The sequence below is a fragment of the Pseudopodoces humilis genome, chromosome 11, assembly GCF_049639895.1.
Source record: "Pseudopodoces humilis isolate 2021_Gansu_Grassland_sample_001 chromosome 11, ASM4963989v1, whole genome shotgun sequence".
NCBI classification, from domain to species: domain Eukaryota; kingdom Metazoa; phylum Chordata; class Aves; order Passeriformes; family Paridae; genus Pseudopodoces; species Pseudopodoces humilis.
In genome coordinates this window covers 24,974,244-24,992,062 of record NC_142210.1, presented here as the reverse complement: position 1 = coordinate 24,992,062, position 17,819 = coordinate 24,974,244, and the positions used below count along the sequence as shown (strand labels likewise).

The 17,819-nt window shown below is 44.5% G+C and overlaps 1 long non-coding RNA gene across 5 annotated transcripts in view; it reads left to right on the top strand.

Moving 5' to 3' along the window:
* LOC102113125 (uncharacterized) overlaps positions 1 to 17,819 on the top strand; it is a 38,088-nt gene that overhangs the window by 606 nt on the left and 19,663 nt on the right. Inside the window, exons 1-2 of one of the 5 annotated variants that reach the window (XR_015773469.1) lie at positions 10,761 to 10,950; positions 11,646 to 11,715. The exons of 2 other annotated variants lie outside the window; for them this stretch is intronic. This is a non-coding gene — a long non-coding RNA (uncharacterized LOC102113125). Of the gene's footprint in view, positions 1 to 564; positions 774 to 10,760; positions 10,951 to 11,645; positions 11,716 to 17,819 lie in introns of those variants that run through there. 2 more of the 5 variants (XR_015773470.1, XR_015773471.1) reach the window with 2 other exon arrangements.

Below are 17,819 nucleotides of genomic sequence, written 5' to 3'. Positions count from 1 at the left end.
GGTTTGCTGCACTGATACTGGGCCCTGGGCAGGATGGCTTGACTGCTCCAAGGCTGTCCTGGGTCACAGGAGTGTTCACCAGCATGTTAAGGGCATGTTTTGAGGCAGCTGCTCTGTTTTCATTGAAAAACATTGAAATTGGTGAGGGAATCATCTTGCTTTTGAGCAGGGTGGGTTTGCTTTACTGGATGACTGTTGTGATTCTTGGGGCAATAGAAACTGGTGGTGTGGCTGTCCATGTCAATAGCTTTGTGGCTATAATTCAAGATGTTACATCTCATACCTGAATATGCTAAAGCATAGTATACGATAAATTAATCTGCCTTTTCCTGACCTTTCCTTTGCCTTTCCCTCCTTTACCTTAAGTCTCCAGGTATTTATAATGGATACCCCTACAGCACACTTCAGGGTTTCACAGTCCTTTAACAACCTAGTTCTTGCTGTCATGGGATTGAGTGTGGTTTAGTACTAATTGCTTGGATTACTAGGTACTTGAAAAAGAGCTCGTTTGTATCTTTTACCTTAATTGCATAAGGGTTTTTTTTTTCTATTTTGTTTTCACAGTGCCTTTACCCCTCTGAATTTGGACAGCATCATCCATGTACCCCAGAAATATTCTCACATCACTGTATCTACCAATGAGTTACAGTCTTTAAAGCTGCTTTCAGCTTTTAAAATAGCTAAAGCTTCTTGTGAAGTTTGGCTTGCCTTCATCATCCTGCCTCCAGAGATCCCTTCCATGGGAAGGAGAAAAGGTTCTCTTCTGTCTGAAGGTGCCATTGAGCATTATTTCTCTATTTATTCCTGGCCTATAGGAGGTCCCAGTTAAACAATCTTACTGGCACAAAATTAAATGCATCCATCTGAAATGAATGGGAAGCTGATGGGCCCGTTTTAGAGTTCAACCAAAATGTGTTTGATTTTTTGTTGTCTTCAAGTTGCAATAATGATTCCAAATAGTGTTACTTTAATCAGTGGATTTAATGGATATAGAGAGACATCTTGTGACCCAGGGGCAGGCCTTGAGCTTTTGGAGCTGCTTATTTGCTATGCTAGCATCGTTATCCTTTGATTAATAAGAGGTGGGCTTCTCTTGGACAGCTGGCTGCTTGGTACAAGCATGCAGGTATCTCATACAGAGCCTTGACAAGAGCCTGGGAGTTTCCAGGACTTTACCCAAAGGCTGTGCCCCTCTTGCCTGAAGGGATCTCACCCTCCAACACATTTGTCCATCCCTTCTGCCCAATGAGCAGCTGTGCCCTCCTGAACCCTTGCAGCCTGGCATCTTGTCCCAGGAGGCAGAGACCCCACGCTCTGGGCCAGGGTACGGGGAGAAGCTGCTGCTGCTTTCCCAGAATCTGGAGCCACGCTGGGTTGATGTGTGTGGTTCAGTGCTTTGCCTCTTTGACAGGTGTTTCAGCAGTGTGTCAGAGTGCAGGCCAGGTAATAGTGCTGCTGCCTCAAGGGGAATATTGCCTTTTGTAATATCTGCACAGGTAATCAGTGGTGTGAGGGCTGTTTTGGTGTGCAGACTGTGTTAGTGAAACAGGGAATACAGACATCTGCTTTGAATGATTTACATTGGAAATAACTGCATGGAAGTCTGGGATCTCCTTAACATAAATGGTTGGATCAGAGTAGAGGATTTCACACCTGCTTGGTAGCTCAGCTTCTAGTCATGTTATTTGTGAACTAACTCTAGTAATACATTCAGGAAGTGAAGTCTAAATTGGGTTGTTATTATTTAATGTTTCAAAGCTATCAGGTAACTTGGGTAATTTGCAGATTCAGCAGTCACCAGTGCTGTTTCTGAAAATCGTGATTCTTTAATTTCATTTTCACTCTTAGGTGCCTCGTTTGGTTGAGTGCTGTGTTATACAATGGTTACAATACTGTTTGTGTAGGCACTACTGCAGGAGCACCTTTGAGACTGCTGAATTTAAGAAAATGAAGGTGTGCTCTGTATGTTAAAGATTGTAAAGCAGGGACCTGCAGGGCTGTTGGGGTATTTTTGCTATGAGAGTTAAGTGGAATTTGAGACATTTCTGAAGCAAAATATTTATATATGTATAAAAATAGCTTTTTAAATAGATATAGTAGGTCATTTTAACATCAGTGCCTAGGCTCACATATGAAATGGACTGCTTGTAAGGCATAGCCATGTGGTAAATAGTTGTGAAATCATTATTTCTTGCATTTTAATCTCTTTCTATATTTCACCTTGTAGTTGTTCTTTCTGGAATTTAATTGCACACTACAGCCACAGTTTGGTAAGATTTCGTGCAGCTTGTACCAATTACTGGTCTTTTACTTTCAGTTCAGAACTTTGTCAAAAATTGATGTTGGATCACATCTAAGAAAAGTAGTAATTTGGAAGGATTCTGAAGTACCAGCTGTGCTTAACCAGAGTGTAGTCACTATTTACAGCTTTGTGAGAGACTTGACTGCTTTTATATTGTTAACAGAAAAACTGAAATTGGCCAAAGACTTGAAGGAGTCAATATATTTTATATTTTGTGAGTAATGCAACTTGGATTTTTCTGTCAGGCCTTGTAGCTACCAGTACTGCTGCTGTGTTTGGAATGATGAGAAGGCAGGAACTTCTCACAATAGGATTGTTTAGGTTGGGAAAGATTTCTGAGATCATTTAGTCCAACCATCATGATGTCACAGGTTCTAACTGTTTTTCAGCAAATTGGTGTTTTTCACCATTTGGAGATTACTGTAACCAGCACTTCTGTACAGACAGGAGGGCAGCCAAGCACCAGCAGAACACAGCTGGGCTTTGTGGAGATAAACATCCCGGAGCTCACGGGCTGCAGTGCTCAGCTCTGGAGCCCACGTCCCCTGCGGGCCACGCTGGGCTCCTGCTGGGCTCTGCGGGGTCTGGCTCTTCACCACAAGTGCTTCTGGAAGTGCAGAGGGAAACACCAATTTACAAGTGCTACAAGTCAGCAGATTCACTTCTTGTGATGACAGCCAGGAGCAGTGTGTGTCAGCCTGGTGAGGGTCAGGTCCTTCCACAGCTACCCAGGGGACTTGGCTGAAACCCCAGGGAGCCACCAGAGACTGGGGTGGGTGTTAGCTAAAAATAAATTATGAAAATTACATATTGTTGTGTGGAAAACTTGAAACTAGGTTTAAAAAAATATGGTCATTCATAATGCCACAATCATGAAGACCACAGTACAGAGTTTTATTGCACAGCTACTGCACCAGTGCATGAAGAAGGTCCTGTCCCATGCCAGCACAGCTGTGGCTGCACTGCAGACAGCCTTGTACAGTGTAACTTAAACCATCCATAAAGTTCTGGAAAAAAAGGTGCTTTTCTGACAATCTTACATTGTTTGGAACAATGGTTTAACTCCATGTTAACTCTCCATGATGAGAGTTTCATCTCCGTGGAGGATTTTGGCCTGGTATGGTTTTACCAATAAGATAGCTCAGCAAAACCTTTGTCTTCCTATGTAAGACAGTTATATAAGCAGTTCTGAGGAGTTTCCCTTGCTTATTCTTTATTTAACCATCAAGTTCAAACAGAAAAAACCCACAATGTAACTCTGAAAATCAGATGCAAGTGTAGGGATGTGGCTATGTCATATAAGAGCATGAAATTGCCTCAATTTCAGTGGCTTCCAGAAGTACTCAAAATAGGAGGAAGGACAATTCTTTGAGGAAGCAATTTACAGACTGGCCAAAGCACTAAAAAAGATGTCTAAAATCATGGAACTTTGCTTAGCTTTAGGATTTTTAAGGTGACTTTTTTTATCTTGCTAGTGGCCAACAGAAAATAAACCTTATTCCTAGAAATTAAACTACTTTGTATGCAAATTTTTACTTGTAGAGGTAGTCTCTGGTTCATAGTGGTGTCTTTGATGAATCCCTATAGGAGTAACAAGTACAGAATTATGTATGACACAGCTTTCTATGCCTCACTGTTACCAAGCAGTTGGACTCCTTGGGTGTGCTTAGATCTTGCAGTATTTTGTTTTGCTTAAAGTCAAGCAAACAGAACCCCAATAGGTAACTTTTCAGTTATGAAATAAGGGTATGAAACTGAGAAATTCACTAAGTTTGTAGCTAGCTTGACACAGTGTTGGGGAGGTGGGAACATAGTCAATCTAAGGTCTTTATGTTATTTTACCCAAACTCGTGGTGACTCGTCACATGCCTCTGGCAACTGGCTGTTGCAGTGGGTGAAAGGTTGAGGGGAAGTTAATAGCCAAAACTAAGGCTAAGAAATGCAATAAGAGGGTTGAAGAAGCACAAAGTTAGAGGGAGAGAAGGCAGAAAAGTGGAAAATGATGCACAGCGAGCACAGGCTCTTGACACAATCATTTTTTTAATGGATATTTGTGCAGTGTGGTTTAACAGGGGCAGTTAACAATCTTACTGCGGTGTAAAGTCTGAACCTGTGACCCCTGTGCCTATTCTGCTGACCACAATGAGAAGTGATAGGAGATGAAAGAGAACATTCAACTTTTCACAGGCCTCATCCACTTGGTTTTTTCTCTGTCACAGTTGACTGGTAGAACAAATTTAGCTTTTTAATAGCTGATTTGCTTTTTTTCACTGTGCTAGCATGCATTAAGAGGAAAACCCAGTTCTGCCTGTTGTTGTTGTTCCCCCAGGAACATGGGGACCCTCTCCTGTGGGACACCGTGCTGAGCGGCAGCATTGTCCCAGCTGTGCCTTGGGGACAGTTCTGTTTTTCTGGCTCACAGTTACTGGGGGTGATTGTTTCTCCACCGCTTTCTGCTGCACTTTCAGTCACCCACATGATGCAGCTGGGGAGCTCTGGAGCTTTGTTCAGGGCGTTATTTTCTTCATTCAACTTGCTTTCCCTGCTAGGATCTGTAAATATGTTTGTCTGAGTGCTGTTTCCACCTCTGATTACAAATGACTTTGCTGTTAATGCTTGCTACTTGTGAAAAATCCAAAGGATTTTTGAATCACAGATACGTAAATGTATCTGATACACGGTTTCTACCTGAAACATTCACTGTCTTCAAAAGCATTTAATAATAATTCTTAAGTCTAAAAAGCCATATTTTCCCAGCAAAATGATACTGTTCTAACCTTACAGCAAATTTTTCTTTAGCCACAAAAACTTGATCCTAGCTACAAGCAGCAGTCAGCTTGCCTGCTGTTGGCTAGTCAAAGAAGAGCCAGTGTGTATTTAATATTTAGAATATTTTTGTGCGAATTTTTGGTAGTTGAAGTACCACTTAGTTCCATCATGGAGAGAATTATTCCTGCAATAGGTGTAGTGCTTTTCTCTCAAGTGCATCCACTCAAATAAATGTCACATTTTTGAGGAACAAAGTATATGAAAATTGTTCTGCTCAAAGTTGTCTATGCGCTCTTAGAAGAGGTGTATTCAGTCTGAAAGGCTAATACCCTACAGCTCTAGAGCAGCCACTCTGCCACGAGTGGAAATATTAAGAATATAAAAATATAAAAATGGGAGGAATGGGGAAAAGTAGAAATGAGTAAAAGGGAAAGTAGCCTAAGAATGATGTGGTTTAATTTAGAATGGCTTCTCTTCTTTCAAAGTACCCCTCAAAATACAATAAAGCATCCTGTCTCTCAGCCAAAGTGTTCATTGTGGAAGGGGAGCGTGTGGCAGGCTTGAGGAGCAGAGTCAGTGCCGAGGCTGGTGGAGCTGGGGCAGCTCCTTCAGCACCACTTCTCCATCTGGTGGTGCTTCAAGAGGCCGTAATGATCTTGCTTGTACCCCCATGCCATGGCTGGGCTGTCCCCAGCACTGTCACACACGACAAGCGGCTGTGGGGGAAATGTCGGATCTCGGGCAGGCGCCGAGTTCTCACTCTCAGCCTTTACACGGCTGCAAGCAGAGTTGTGGTGGTGGGACTGAGAAGAAGAGTCCAGTCATCTGCTGTGTAGCTCTCCATCCTCAGCTGCCTGTGTTGCTGACATCCTCAGGCACCAGTGGCGCTTGCAGCAGCTCATCATTCAGGACTGCAGTGCCTGCAGGTCTCACTCGCTCTGCTGCTCCCCTGGGCTCTCAGTGCTGGAGTTCCCAGTGTGTGCTCGGCTTGTGTGAAGACAAATGTGGGACAGATGCATCTAATACAGTTTGTCTGTACTCTGTGTCCAGTTGGCATAGTGCTTTTTAAAGCTTTATGACTCAGGTGGGCTGTGTTTAGCTAGGACAGTGAAGGGATTCCTCCCATTTCAGTTTTCTTAGAAGCTCAAATCTAAAATGTGCAATGAAGACCACTTTTCTTAAATGAAGAAACATGACTTCTGCGTGTAGAAAAAACTTCCAAGATGACTGCTTTGACTAAACCATCTGAACAGCTGTCCCCTGCTACACAAACTCCTCCTCGTTTAGGTTACAGTAGTGTGAGCTTATAGGAGCTGGGACATGCAGCATGGCTTTGCTACAGAGCTGGAAACAGCTGCAGTTCTAGCACTTGCCATTGCAAAAAAAAGGCGGAAAAAGAGAGGAAGGGACCGTTCCCACCAGCTGGACTATTTTGTGTGTTGGCAATAGCCACCCATTTTCTGTGCTACCATTAGTAGTAGTAGTACTTAGCAAGTGCTTAAGCCACGTATTAAACAGCAAGGGTATTTCAGAAGCATTGATGCCCTGGTTTTGGACAGAGGTTAGCAGGGTGAGTTGGGATGCACCCCTGGATCCGAGGAGAGGAGCCCTGCAGAAGGTGGTTCATGTTTCAGGTGCCTCTGCAGCTTTTCAGTGAAGCCTTTACACACTGTGAGAGCAATTCCGCAGGGTTTGGCAGGGTGGGATGGGGATGCCAGGCTGGCTGCTGCTCCTCCGGACTTCTCTGACAATGTTTGCTGGCTTTGGAGTGAAAATCTCCCAGCAACTTCCCGGCCCCTGGCACTAGATGGAGCTTCAATCTACTTGCACTTGGAAGTCTGTTAAATTCAACAAGATAAAAATAGGGAAGAGTACCTGAAGATACCTGTGCCTGCTGCTACACCCACAGCAGCTCTTTCCCTGTTTTTTTGCAGAGTGGTGTAAATCATAGTTTAATCTAAATGAAAATTTAAATATTACCGCAGATTCTGCTCGATCTAGTACATGCATTGTAATCATTAGCACCCTTTGATGTACTCTCAGGTTCACAGTGGGAGTTACTGTAAGTTAAATATACTGGAAATGTGCTGCAGATTTAAGCTAATGCCTGAGCTGTGCTGAATAAAGGTAATGCCATTTCTGAACAAAGTACCTGGTTATATTTCAGGATGTGGTGGGGATGACCACCCTTTCTGTATGCCATGTTCATGCAAGAATACGTTTGTATTTTCACTTTTTGCTACCAAAGATAGCATTTCAGAATCATCTAAGTCACTTCATTTTTCCTCCATGTGTTACCCTTGAAAATATTGAACAAATTGAGCTTTGAAAATGTAGTGTTCATACTTTTCATTTAGCAAGCACCGTGTCTCACAGGCCACACACACATATCAGAAATTTAAGACCATCTTTTCCTTACACAGAAGAAACTGGAAGTAGATTTAATTTTGTTCTTGGGTGCCTGTGATCTTATCAGCAAGAGACTGGTTTAGTCAAAACTTTTGTTCAAGCACTGAAGTAGTCATAAAAGAAACTGAAGTTGTGAACCAAAATGGTGACACTCATAACAGATTTTGTCGTTAAAACCCTGAATATTGTTTAGTTGCTTCACTACAAAATCTGACTTTGAATTTCAGATTTCTTCAGAGGCTTTGTGCTGAGCAGCAGGAGGACAGGGGCAGGTGGGGTGCCCAGAAGGCCTTAGCGGGGCAGGGAGCATTTGTGAGGTGCCTTTAGACATGTCCTGCAGAGATTGCACAGAAATTGTCATTGTGTTCTCCTGGAGAAAGCTCTGCTTATTTTTTTTTTTTTAAATAAAGCTGTTATTTGCCTCAGGAATGCCTGCTATGCTCCTCTGGGACATTAGAGGAAGGTCTTTTTGAAATCTCACACCTAAACTTTAGGGAGCTATTCTATCATTTGCCATTGCACTACATCTGTCACTCTGCAGCCTTCCAGAGAAGTGGAGCTTCAATACTTACTAATTTGCAAAATGTTCAACCATTTTAGTTCATTTTGATTTCTCTTTGGTGAACAAATGAGCATGTGAGCCAAAATCTTTCATCTCTGCCACAGCTGAATATGAATAGGTGAGCAGGCAGTCATTTTGTCATGTTGCACCCCTCTGGCAGGGACAAAACCACTCCTTGAATATGAGAGGCTTAAGCAGGACATGGGCACTGGGCTGTCCTGCAGCAGCAGATGTGCTTCCCAGGGTGTTCAGCAGATCTTTTTCTGGATCTCTGGAGACTGTAGTTGAAGAAACAAGGGCACTTGGGAGTTCAGGCAGCTGGTAAACAAGAATGCTGGAGCCTCACCATTCCTGAAGGTGTCCTGAAGTGACAGTCCCTGAAGTGACCGGACCCTTCCGAGGGCTGTCGTGAGGAAGAGAACATTTGCCAGAGCAGGCGTTGGACTCAAGTGAGTCTGGCTCTGCAGCCTCTGGTGGCTGTTCTCTTTGTGTCCCTAGGTCACAAAACACTTGTGCTTGAGCTAGTTCCAGAATGACTGGCATGGGAAAAGCAGCCAGGAGCAAGGCAAGCCTGTGCTGTGGGTAACTCCCACCCAGCGCTTTGCAGGGAGCTGCCACAGGAGCTGCCTGTTGGGACCATGGCATTGCTGTTAGACACAGGTGATCGGTGAGGGGGTGCAGGGGTCTGCTCCAGATCCCAGGGAACGTGTGTGGGCTGGGCCTGGCTGGGAGCCGTGCTCTGGGGAGAGGCTGGAGACACAGGTCTGGCTCTGGGCACTGCTGGTTCCCGTTCCTGGCCCGAGCACAGCACGTGTTAGTGACCAGGGCAGGAGCCTGAGGAGACACCATGCAGACACCAGGGAGTGGGACAGGACTCTGGGTGTGCTGTACCCTGCAGCCACTGTCCTTTCCCTCCTCTTGGAAAGGCTCCCACCTGGAAAGAACACAGGACAGAGCCATGGCAGCAGCAGCAGCAGCAAAGGGCTGTGGCAGTGCCCTTGGAGTGCAGCAGTTTTCCTCAGAATGGCAGGGACAGCCACGGTTCCATGAATAGCAAAGCAAGTGACCTAATTCAGCGTGTGCAGCTCCCATGGGTGGCCCTCAGCTGCTCCACGGCCACCACGCTGCAGCTGACTCATCACTTCCAGCGTGCCAGAGATTGGAGCTTTCAGGCCCTAAGGATTTTGCTGGTTTGTTATTAATTTTAAATTGATTAAAACGAATTTTTAAAATACCAGGAGACACTTGCCTAAAGAAATGGTTACTAAAAAAAAAAGAAGGAAATAGTTGGTCTGTGGGAGTTAACTGTGTGCTTAACAACTGCTGGCTCCTGCAGCTGAGGACACCCATTGCAGCTTGGAGGAGTCTCATGTCAGCTGTTCTGTCCTGGCAGATTAGCAAGAACAGGATTAATCCATCATTATTATAAAAAACTGAGCACTAGAAACTGTCCTTGCTTATACCCAGCACAACCCCCTGGTGTCCTTGTCCACGGCAGAGTGGTACTACAATCTCAGCTACACAACTTTGTCCAGAACTCAAGATCTCCTGGGGAAGTGCCTCCCTGCAGGAGCATCCCATTCTCTCCAGCATCCCCCAGTGCCTGATGAAGCTCCTCACATGCTCCTGAGACTCCCTGGGGTGGCCTGTGGGCCATCTGTACTGGGAACAGGCTGTGTCCCTGCTCAGCCTCCCAGGGAGGGTGCCATAGCCAGGGTGGGCAGGACAGATGGGTGGAGGATCCTTTTTTGCCACTGTCGGTTCTAAATAAGCTTCTCCCCTGGGACACTGTCAGTGCTGTACCCACCCTGCTGTGCCAGGGGGAGCTGCCTGACCCTGTGGAGCAGGGGGATTGTTGTCCCCAGGGATTTCCATCTGTGGTGTAACTGCACAAGTCAGGCTTAGGCAGAGACGAAGCTTTTCCCTTCTGCCTCTCCCCTGTCCCTCTGTGGGGCAATGGGTGCAGCCCACCAGCCAGCCAGCAGCCCAAGGTTGCCCATGGGCCTGCCCAAGCCACTGAGGATCCTTCTGTGCCATGATGGGCTCCAGACATGTAGGAACCCCCTTCTTGGAGGCTACAGAAACAAGGCCAGAGCTCAAACTCCACAGGGGTTTCTCCCTGAGAGTTCATCCTGAGTTCACCATCCCTCAGCATTTTTCCCACTGCTCTGGAGGGGTGTGGGGTGGCATGGTCAGGATGCCACACAAGGTCCAGCTCTGCTGTGTTGGTAGGGGTTGTGCTCTGTTCCAGTCAAAGTCAAGGCAGCATAAACAGTTGATTGATGTAGTTTTTTGTCCAGTAAATAAACACAACAAATTAAAAATTAAAAAAAAAAATGGGCAAGTGGAAGCTTCCATGGTACTTCAGAGAAGACAGAGCAGGAAGGTGAGAGGAATGAAGGAGCAGAATATGGAATCCACCTGGAGACAAGGAAGCAGCAGACATTGTCTGACAGCCTCTTTTATGTCTGTCTAAAAAAAGAGACCCATTATTTCAGTGAAACCAAAGAATGAAAATTAAAAAGCAAAACAATACAGAACAATAGAAGACTTCTGCAAAAACAGTTTGACACTTGCTATTGATTGAAGTAATGGAGCAGCAAGTTCTCCCAACTCGCATAAAATTTGGTCTTCTTTAAAAATTCCTGTAAAAGATACAGTGATGTCACTCCTGTGCTGTTCACGTGTCTGTTCTCACCCCTAGATGTCAAAAGCTGATGCACTCCAACTTCATGTACCAAAGCAGAACCTGTTTCTCCTGCCTCTGCCCCGCGTTCAGCAGCTGTCCTTGCCCATGGTGCTGTACAGCAGCTGTTGCTGTGGGAGACAGAGAGGTCCTGCTCACTCAAGCTGTGTCAGCTGGGGTACCTGGAGAAGCCCATCTCTCTCCTGCATCCTCTGAGATCAGGTAGGATGGGTTCCTTCTTGGGGCTTGATGTCCCACCATCAGCAGCAGTTTCTGCTGGGTGACTCTCGCTGTGATGTGCTTCCTTTGGCTTCACCTTGGGACCTGGGAACGATGACAAAAGAGCAGTTTGTGTTGTGTGGCATGTAGACAGATCGTAGAATGGCTTATGTGGAGGTTTTAATGTTTAGATTTCTTTCCAAACAAGCTACTTTCCAAATTAGTAAATTATATGAACAAATTCCTTTTTGTGCTCAGACAGAATCAGATGTAGTGTTTTACTCAAATTAGAAAATTATGAACTCGAGTAGGAAGAACACTGGGTTACAAAATGTTCTTGCTTCATTCATTTTGCCAGTTATAATTTTAGTTTTAATTATTTATGACACTCCATAATGTAGTAGTTAACTTACAGTAGCATATTTTGGTACAGTATTAAAATTAGTGACATGAGAGTTATTGCAACACTTGCTGTTTACCATTTGCTGAGTAATATACACATTAATTATACATATATTAGAATGGCTTTAAAGTATGTGTAGCCTCAGCTGGAGGGTTAAGGTGGTTTAGACTTGTTTGTTCTTCATATAGTTAAAAATAGTGTCCTCTAAGACCTGATCCTAAAGTAGTACATGAAATCAGTGCCTATTCATGGAAGGAGGGTTCTGGCAATATGAAAATGCTTTCACTCTTTGTAGGGCCAGGCCTCATCAAGAAGACATTGCAGAGCATTTCAGTGTTTTAAGGGCAACATTCTTTATATATAAGGTAATTTTATTCCTATTTCTTTTTAGATGAAAGTGTCCAACTAGGTTGCCTTCTCAGTCCTGTACAAGCTGCTGCAGAATCTGTTTAATCACTGCTGCTGTTTATGGGAACACAGGTGTAGGGGGTGGAAAGGTGCAGTCTTTGGGCACAGGAAACGTGACTTTGAGAAAACAAAATGCTGTCAGTTTCACAAGGAAAACAGACTTGAAAATAAAGCAAATATTTTTTCACACTTGTTAAAGTTTTATCACTCAGTTGTGCTATTTCTAGTAGTTGTAGACATAACATTTTGCAGAAAGAAATTTGACAGATCTGTTCAGCTGGCAGTGCTAAGTTTCCCTGTACTGATACCACATCTTGCCAGCAACCCTGTCCTGTCATGGGAATAGTGTTTGGTTACCTACAAGACAACTGGCTGCCTTCATTATGTAAAATTATCATTTTTTGGAGCCAGAGATAAGACATGCCCAACTAGACCTGGAATTAAAACAACCCAACACGTCCATTCTGGTTTGGTGAAAAGGTGGCTCATGTTCTTAGAGCAAAGCAATTATATTCTCTGTATTGTCACAGGTTCTGCTATGTAGTGGTAATAGATGTCGAGCATCAAAAAACTCACAACAAACCCAACCAAACCAAACCAAATCCAACCAAACCAAACCAAACCCAACCAAACCAAACCAAACCCAAACCAAACCAAACCAAACCAAATCCAACCAAACCAAACCAAACCCAACCAAACCAAACCAAACCCAACCAAACCAAACCAAACCCAAACCAAACCAAACCAAACCAAACCAAACCCAAACCAAACCAAACCCAAACCAAACCAAACCAAACCAAATCCAACCAAACCCAACCAAACCAAACCAAACCAAACCAAACCCAAACCAAACCAAACCAAACCAAACCAAACCAAACCCAAACCAAACCAAACCAAACCAAACCAAACCCAAACCAAACCAAACCCAAACCAAACCAAACCAAACCAAATCCAACCAAACCCAACCAAACCAAACCAAACCAAACCAAACCAAATCCAACCAAACCAAACCAAACCCAAACCAAAACAAACCAATCCCAAACCAAACCAAAACAAACCAAACCAAACCAAACCAAACCAAACCCAAACCAAACCAAACCAAACCAAACCAAACCCAACCAAACCAAACCAAACCAAACCAAAAAAACCAAACCAAACCAAACCAAAACAAACCAAACCAAACCCAAACCAAACCAAACCAAACCCAACCAAACCAAACCAAATCCAACCAAACCAAACCAAACCAAATCCAACCCAACCAAACCCAACCAAACCCAACCAAACCAAACCAAACCAAATCCAACCCAACCAAACCAAACCCAGCCAAACCCAACCAAACCAAACCAAACCAAAACAAACCAAACCAAACCAAACCCAACCCAACCAAACCCAACCAAACCAAACCAAACCAAACCAAACCAAACCAAACCAAACCAAATCCAACCCAACCAAACCCAACCAAACCAAACCAAACCAAACCAAACCAAACCAAACCAAACCAAACCAAACCAAACCAAACCAAACACTACTGAGGATACTCTGCCTAGCAAGTGTCCTACCTTACTCCCTCTTTTGCTTCTTTTAGCCCCTGGCTAAGGGTACTGCTTCTGAAACAAGGATGATTCAGCCCCTCGAGCTCTACCCACAGCCAAACTGAGGGTTTTGTTTTCCAGCTCACCCATAATCTGTGCCTCCTTTCTGTCCCTGCAACAGAACCTGAGGCCCTCTGCCCTTGGAATCAAGCCCCTTTCCCCTGCAAGCCCAATGCCCATCACGGGCATGGCGCTTCCCCAAGAATACTTGGGAGAGACACAATATGCATTTGCTGAAGTTTCCATGGAATCCATGTCCAGGTAACATTTGGCCCATGGTGTTATATGACACCAACCTGCAAATAATTTTGCTTCTAAGCATAAAGGCTTGGGGAAATCAAAAATGTTTCTGTTAAGGAGAAATCTGCAACACTTATTTGAGCAAACCGTTCAACATAAAGTTAGGCAGGACTTGGTCAATCCAAGTTGGCAGATGCAGAGTCCTTCAGTGGCTATTGTTTTCTACATTTCTTTAAGAATTGTGTGTGTATGTGTATTGCAGAAAGGCAGAAAAATCACTGAAGGAATTACTCTTTTTTTTTTCTTTTAATTTGCTCATAAGGAAATGGAAAGTAAGGAAATCTCAGCAGGAGGAACACCCACACGCAGGTACCAAATGCCTGCGTGTACCTACATTCAATTGATGCAAAGAAGCTGAATTTAAAATGTGCTACAGAACAAAGTAGGACCAGCTGGAGGATTTCCTGCTGGAGAAAGGAAAAGCCTGCGGAGGCAGTGGGTCGGAATGCTGAACAGTGACACATTCCTGATGGCTGTAAATAGTGTATCTGGGAGGAGGGGAATGGGAATATCTTGATTTGGTTATTTGGATTAGTGAACTCTTCCAGTTAATGATGGCTTTTTCATTTAGCATTCAAAATGTTTGTGGCATTTATATTTCTTTATGTATATTAAAAATATACACATACACATACACATACACATACACATACACATCATTTGGGCTGAGGTTCAGTAATTATTCATTATAAGAGACTCCAGAAGTACAGTGTGTCTGTCTCTTGAGCACAAGGAAGCAGCAGAAGATACAGAAAACGGTGTCAGGGTGGCCTTGGGCCAGGTGCCTCATGGCTGTGCAGGGTGTCAGTGTTTGGCCTGAGCAAGGCTCTGGTTGTTGAGCACCAGGGCTGCTGCTGCAGGGATGGGAGATGGGGCTGTGGCTGCCCATGGCCTCTCCCCACAAAGCTGGGAATGGATGCTGGGAGGGAGAGGAGGCCTTGGGGAAACCATCAGGGCCATTCCCATAACTGGGCTGGAGGAGGCAAAGGCGGCTGCAAAGGCTTTGGGCAGGAGCCAGCAGGAACGTGTGTGCCAGTGCTGCCACTTCTCCTTCTGTGTTGCCTTGCCTGTCCTCCCACGGCAGCACCGGAGCCCGGGATGAGTGGCTGGAAAGTCACGGGGAGCAGACCCGTGGCACCTGCGGCTCCTGTGTTCTGTCACCGCTGCCTTTCCTGCAGTGGTGACGATGGCAGATGGCATTTGCTCCATGAAACACCTTGTGGACTTGAATGTTTCACAGACTTTTAAAGTTGCTAGTATTACATTTACCAGAGACTAATAAAGAAAGCTTGTTGGAGTCAAGTAAAAACACATTTAATTCAGTACTTCTCTTGCAGTCTCAATCTCATCATACCTCTAATTTTAACTGTAGGCTGAATCATTTTCATCCTACTGCTTTAAAAACAGGCTTGTTCTGCTATGTTTGGGAAGTACAATGCTTTTTTCTCTCTCTTAGTCAGATCTGTCCTGCCAAGCTTCTATAACTCTGTGCTCCTGGGTATAAAAATAACATACAGCCAAGGATGATCTGCAGTTAGTTTTATTACTGTAAGCAAAATTGAAGCATAAAGGATGCCAGCATACATTATGCAGATTGATTTATAAAAATAAATTAAATGGGAAGTATTAGTCCCAGTGAAATATTTCACCTTGTTCTGACATAATTCCTTGAGGCAGACTTTGCATTGTGTGTACAGTATTATTGTTCCACAGTACTTCTCTCTGGGTTTTGTTCCTCTGTGGCTTGCTGGTTCCTCATCTGCCAAACCTTCTGCTGAAGCTGTCGTGGTTAATGTTCATCTAATTAAAGCACCATCTTATTCCCTGTTTTTAAAACTACCTGTTTTGTTTTTCACAAGTCCAAATAGTTCCATTTGAGATAGACTCTTGGCGTGACAAATACAGGTGGGATAGTTGTAGCCTGGCAGTGCTGTAAACCAGAGACAGCTGTGAGGTGAAGCCCTGAAGCAGGTAGGGCTATTCCAAACACTGCATGTGCAACACCCTTGTACTTGTGGGGAGAGAGAGCAGAAACACAAGGGAAACACCACAGTATGTGTGTGATTGTAGAGCATCAGGCACATTGCTCCCCTGGGTCCATAGCTCAGGATGAGCATGGCAAGACTAGAAAAACACTGAAAGTGGCACGAATCCATGATTGAGCAAGCTTGCTTTGTTTATGTGCAAGATCTGGTTGTGAATCTGGGTTGATCTGATTTTGCATTTAGAGTTTGGCTTCTTCACATGAATTTGAATTGTAAAGCAGTGACTGATACTAATTTTTACCTTGAGTTAATTTGAATCTGCATCTCAACAACAGCTTGGGTCCTTGGACAGCACAGGAGACACTGTACACTTCTGTAACAGAAGTGTATAGAAATGCATTACACCAATTGATGTAGAGTTGTTTCACCTCTCAGTATGGAGAAAGTCCCAGTGCTGCCATTCCTCCTGGCAGCAGAGCCCTCCTGCCCTGCCACAGAACCCGTCCTGCCCTGCCATGGGGCTGTGCTGGCACGGAGAGGCTGTTGGAAGAGGGAAGAGGAGCCCTGGGGCTCTGCTGTGCAGCAGCGATGTTCCTCCCAGGCTGGCACGTGGTCCACTTGCTAATGTCATGTGTGGACTTTGGCCCATAACATCTTTACTTGTGAAGCTTTGCTTTATTTCCACTGTCAAAACAGCAGAACAGATCTCTGCTCACTCTCAAGTGTGAGTCAGTTTGCACAACCCCAAAGCTCCAGTTTGCCAGGCAGGTTCTGGAGAGCCTCTGTAATAGTCCCTGCTTAGAGAGACAGGCCAGCAGTTGTCAGCCATGTGAGTGGGAACAACTGATGCTTTACATAAGAAAAGATAACTTGGTTTTAGTTGGCTTTGTCTATCTATTTTCTACCTTTGAGTAGTTTCAACCACAGTTTACTAGTCTGCTAGGTCAAAGTAAAGCACCTTTCAGTCAGCTGTTTGCTCTGATCAGCCTGGCACCTGCAGGACCAACAGCAGCGATCTCTGGTGATTATTTGTGCTTCCAGAGGCTGTGGGTTCTCCCCAAAGACCAGCCCTGTGGGTTAACACAGTTACTTTTCGTGAGGCAAAAGCCTTTATTGCGGGGTCTTGTCAACCCTTTTAAAAGCTTCTCCCAACAGGTCACCCTGATTGGTAGAAGGAATAACACCCATCTCGTCCTACTGGTGGGATAAGAGAGAAAAACACGCTCAGAACATCTGTGCCTTGTTTTGGGGAAGTAATTCCTTATTTACACAAACAATCTTTGAGCGAGAATGGTTCTCAACACTTTCCCTTGGGAATAGTCAGCATCTGAGAGCGTGAATATTGCTCAGGTTCAGAAGATCACGACTACAGGACGGAGCACTGGACAAACACAGAGCATCCATGTGGGTGCTTGGCAGACACCAGGAGGTGTCTGTGCATGGGTGCTTTGTTCCCTGAGTGAGTGCAGGGCTGCGCTGATCAGACTTGTCCTGCAGTAGCAGCATTATCTGGTTGTGCCTTTCCGTCATCAACAAGCAGGTGTTGGCCACAGAAGCAAGCTGTGATTCACTGCCAGCTCCCTAAAAGCTGCCACCTGAAAAGCTAGTTTTGTATTTGTAGCCATAGACTTATCTACTGTTTAAAATAAACCTGTGTACAAATGTATCCCCACACAACTAGGTGGACACAAGAGTCTGTGTTCATTGTCTGCCCTGTTGCATCCCGTACTGTCCACGGAGCATTTCCAGCTCTTGCGAACAGACGGTGGTGGAGCACAGAGCAGCACTGACTAATGTCGCTGGTCAGCTGCTTCTGAAGGACAATGTGGTTTTCAGTGTTTGGAATACACTTAAAAGCTTACTTAAAAGGAGATCTTCACCTGAATTCCTCCACGGCTTCAGCACAACAGTAGAAACAGTCTTAGTAGAAGCACCTCTTTCGATATTGAAAATAAATTTATTAAGAAAAATGTAGACTAAAATGAAGGAACACTTAAAAATATTAAAAAGCAAAGAAAGATGGATTCAGTGACTAGTGTATGTCAGAGCAGGGTTTCAAACAGGTGGTCCCTTTGTGCACCACCTCATTTGGGGTGAGGTACAGAGTTGATTCAAATCGAGTTAATCGTGTAACTGATTTGTCATAGAGGTTGTCCAATACCAGGGTGTTTGGGGACTGGTCAA